This window comes from Meriones unguiculatus, chromosome 1 (assembly GCF_030254825.1).
Source record: "Meriones unguiculatus strain TT.TT164.6M chromosome 1, Bangor_MerUng_6.1, whole genome shotgun sequence".
NCBI classification, from domain to species: Eukaryota; Metazoa; Chordata; class Mammalia; order Rodentia; family Muridae; genus Meriones; species Meriones unguiculatus.
Genome location: NC_083349.1, coordinates 24603688 through 24608135, shown reverse-complemented (window position 1 = coordinate 24608135; position 4448 = coordinate 24603688). Strand labels below are relative to the sequence as shown.

Here is a 4448-nt window from a genome sequence, read left to right as displayed (position 1 = left end):
TTTCTGGGGTTTTGTTGTTTTCATTTTCCTCTCGGACTTCTTTTCCCTTCATGCAGAGAAATTCATTAAAACAAGTGCTGCTTCTGCCAAAGCTTTTCCCTCCTCAGCTGCCCGGGTTTATATCAAGACAAGACGGTGACCTATCCTGGGGCATGGTGGCAAACACCTTTAATCCCAGCGCTCAGGGGAGGAGAGAGGCAGGTGGATCTCTGAGCTTGAGGCTAGCCTGGTCTAGAGATTGAGCTCTAAGCCAGCCAGGGGTACATAGTGAGGCCCTGCCCTGAGCTGAACATTGTAAACCAACCTTAAACCTGCTGAAGGGTGAGGAGCTGAAGGCCAGCCTTGGCTCCTCAGCAGGCTGGGTGGTGGTGTGAGGCCCAGTCTCAAACTTAACGACAAAAAAGAACTTGCCCCAGCTAGATGGAGGGAGCAGCTGGGTCTCAGAGGGTCAGTGTCTGCTGACCCCAGTGCGGCCTGCTCCACCCGAGGGGATGGCGGCAGGGGGCCTCTCCTGGGATTTCCTCTACGAGATGCTCAGGGCCTCAGCCCCTGATAAACACTTGGGGTGCTTATCCAAACCTCTTCCCAGGGTTGGACCAAAGGAGAGGACCCACATCCCCAGAAATGGGACACAGAGGATCATTTCCACTCAGATGCTAGCAGTGACCACACACACACACACACACACACACACACACACACACACAGCACTTGTTGATCCCTGGCACACTGCAACCTCGGGTAAATTCTATCATTGTCCCCAAACCCTGTAAAGGGGAGTCTCACAACTAGAAGCCGGGTCAGATTAGCGCTACCTAGACCAACCTGGTTTGTGCTGAGAAGCCCCTGCACACCGCTGACAGAGAATGCCACACCTTAGGCAAAGTTCAGTATGTTAGTAAGGAGATGTGGGCTTCCCCGATATAAAAGACAATTCGGTCTTAGAAGTGTGGGCTGCACACTCCTATAATCCCCCAATACCTGGGGCCGAGGCGGGAGGATTCAGAACTGGAGGCCAGCCTGGGTGGCAGGATTATTGGGAGAGAGCAGGGCCTGAAATTCAGTCCTTTGCTATGAAAGGAGGCCATGGCTTCCAGGTCTAATGGCCATTCCTAAGTTGGCAGAGCTGGGTGGAAATACTGGTGAATGGACAGGATGGAAAGAAAAGCCTGGAAAGTGTGGACCAGTCGGAAGGCTGTGCCTGGCTCTCAGCAAACAAGCAAACAAGATGTGGAAGAATTGCTGCCACAGCTGAGGCTTCCTTTCACTGCCAGCTGCTCCCCAAGGTCAGTGGGTCAAGAGCCCAAGCTTGGGCCCAGCCCTCTCCCCGGCTGTAAGACCTTAGGCCACCTCTCAGTTTCTTCATCTATAAAATGTGCGGGTCCTAAGTTGGAAAGTACCTTTCTGCCCTGAAGAGTCTGAGGCCTCACTTCAAAATCCCTCCAGAGGTGTCCTGACAAATTACAGTGGAGATGAGGTTGCCCGAGGCTGGCAAGCAGCCCCTTGAGGAGAGGAAGGCCAGGGGAAAGTCCTGTCACTAGAAGGATGAAAATTTTCTTTAAAACAAAACAAAACAAAAAAAAGTATTATTATTTTTTTTTTTTTTTGTTTATTTGTTTTTCAAGACTGTGTGTGTGTTTAGTCCTGGCTGCCCCGGAAGCAGCTCTGTTGACCAGGCTGGCCTTGATCCACCTGCCCCTCCCTTCTGAGTACTGGGATTAAGGGCGTGGGCTACCACCACCTAGCATCTTTTGTTTTGAGACAGAGTCTGTGTCTCCCTGCAACTCTTTGTAGACCAGGCTGGCCTCAGACTCAGAGTTCTACCTGCATCTGCCTTCCCAGTGTTGGGACTAAAGGCCTGTATCACCACTCCTGGATTTTTATTATATTGTATTTTGTGGGCATGTATACATTGTGTGCACAGGAGGTGCAGAGGCCTGAGGATAACTTTTGGGAGCCAGCGGTTCCTTTCTACCATGCTATAGGTCCCAGGGATCAGAGGGGTCTTCAGACTTGGTTACAAAAACCTTTATTCACTGAGCCATCTTGCTAGCCCAAGGAGGAAAAGTTTCTTCAGCTGGTTCCTACCACAGAACCTGGGCCAGTGAGATACCAGGGTTAGGGCGCTGACACCGTTAAAGAACTTAAGCACCTTCCCAGCGCTGGCATGGCCTGACCGTGGGAGGGGGAAGGGTGCCCTTACAGGGCTGCTGGCTGAGAAAGCCTGGGAGCCATTTTCAGGAATCACTGCAGGGCCTCAATCCTGGGCTTGCAGGCAGGGCAAGAATAATCTCGAAAGCTCCTTCACCCACAATTCTGTGAGCCTGGGCACTGCCAGGCCTAATGGCCACTCCTAAAAAAGCAGAGCTGGAAAAAAAAAAAAAAAAAAAAAAAGAAGAAGAAGATGGGCAAATAGACAGATGAAAAGAAAGCCTGGGAGGTGGGGGGTCGGCTGGGAGGCGGTGCCTGGCTCTGCTTGGGGCGGTGAAGGCCTGGCTTACTGTGGGAAGGGGCTTCTGTGCCCCATCCTGTGGGTCCACTCCCCCAGACGATGGCCTAACCTAAGCTGTCCCGTTCTCATGTCCAAAACCCGCATACTTCCTTCCTGTCCCTGCCAGGCCCCCGCCCCCAGCTGCTGGTCTGCTTGGACACCTGCTCTCCTGCCCAGGCTGGCGGGCAGGAAGGGCCACGCCGGCTCTTCTGACCCATCAGTGTGCTCTCCTCTACCTTGTGCACTATGCCCCTGACTGCAGCTCCCCCTGGGGACCTGGGGACGGACGCTGGGGGCTGGAGGCATACGGGGGGGGGGGGGGCGTAGCAGAACCCGCACCAGAGGATGAATTGAGTCAAGTATGGAGCTCCAGGCTCAGGCAGAAATGTTACAGATACAATGACACCTCTGGCAAGGTGTCCTCTGACCTTCCTGTTGGCACTGTAACATGCCCATGTGTGCATGTGTGTGTGTGGGGGGGGGGGGCACATACACAAATAAATGTGATTTTTTTTTTTTCAAGTCAGGGTTTCTTTGGCTGTCCTGGACTCAATTTGTAAACCAGGCTGGCCTAGAACTCACAGAGACCCACCTGCCTCCGTCTCCCTGAGTGGGATTACAGGCACATGCCACCACGTCCGGCACATAAATGTAATTTTAAACACACAGCAAATTGGATCTTCCTAGCTTTCTTTGGAGTCATAGTGTCTGTCAGCCAGTTTTCTCCTAATTTATAGAGAATGAGTGTGTTCTTGCTGTCCTTCCCTCTCCTCCTCAAATATATAATTTTCCATTTGATATTTTTGACTATAGTGGACTTGGTACCTAAACCATGAAAAGTAAAGCCCTAAGCAGAGGGACTTCTAGAAAATGGTTGCATTTATTCCTACCCAAATCAAACTTAAAAGTACAAGGAGACCCAGCCTCAGGATATCTGCAGGGATCTTAAAAGGTGATCAGAGATGTGAGTGGTAGCAGCAGGTCACCCTCCATCCACTCCAACCCAAACATCAGTTCCACTTCCGGCTGCAGACTTGAGAGAGAGTTGATAGTGGACATGGCCCCTTCCCATCTCTACCCCAACCTCTACCATCACCAGGGAAGAAATCTAGGCAACAGCTGCCCCCAGCAGACAGCAGGTGATTGCCATTGAGTATCCTGGCTACCTAGTCAAGATGCTGATTGTCGTCACAACAGTACAAACCACCATGAGACCTACAGCATTCATGTGAAGACCAAAACAAGAGAAGTGCCTGCCGCACCAAGAGAAGCCGTGTGTCACTCGCCATGAACTCAAGAGTTCATGGAGCAAGCCCGCTTCAGACACACACACAAACAGTCCCGTGACCATAGGTAATCACTGCTTCCATTTATTGAGCTCCTACTATGCGCTGGGCCGCGGTGTGCTGGAGTCTGTCTCTGACATCACCTCTAATCCCTACAACAACTTGTGGAGGTAGCTATTACTGTGGCTATTTTTAAACAAAGAACTGAGGCTCAGGGAGATGAACCATCTTGCTCTAGGTTACATTTGTGAGTGCTCACGAGCTGAGCTGGGGCCGCCACGCTTCGAATTTGGCTGTTGTCTCTAGAACCTGGCTGTTTCTGAAACAGGAGGGCCCTTCTGTTTCCTTCTGATGGTTCTGTGCCCACCAAGCACTATGCCAAGTGTGGTGCGGAAGCTTTGGGAGTTCAAAGCGAACAAGACTACCCCCTCCCCAGAAGTTCACATATCTTGGGAGAAACCCACAGTCCCTGAACCACAGAAGGGATGGGCTCACCTACAATGAGACATAGCAGGTGTTCCAGAGGCCCAGGGCATGGCATCCAGTCCTCTATGGACACTGTCCTCCAGCAGATATCTCTCAAGCTCCCTGGTGTCACTCCACTGGACACTGAAAAAAATAAAGAAGGGAAAGGGAGGTCCAGTGTCCCTGCTGACCATACCTCCCGTCTG

At 51.7% G+C, this 4448-nt stretch overlaps 1 protein-coding gene across 10 annotated transcripts in view; it reads right to left on the bottom strand.

Moving 5' to 3' along the window:
- Positions 1-4448, bottom strand: part of LOC110549312 (uncharacterized) — a 35586-nt gene that overhangs the window by 606 nt on the left and 30532 nt on the right. For 5 of the 10 annotated variants that reach the window (XM_060384580.1, XM_060384578.1, XM_060384575.1 and 2 more), the window contains one exon: positions 4273-4386. The exons of 1 other annotated variant lie outside the window; for it this stretch is intronic. The gene's annotated coding sequence lies outside the window, so the exon portion shown is untranslated. The remainder of the gene's footprint in view (positions 1-4272; positions 4387-4448) is intronic. 4 more of the 10 variants (XM_060384583.1, XM_060384579.1, XM_060384582.1 and 1 more) reach the window with 1 other exon arrangement.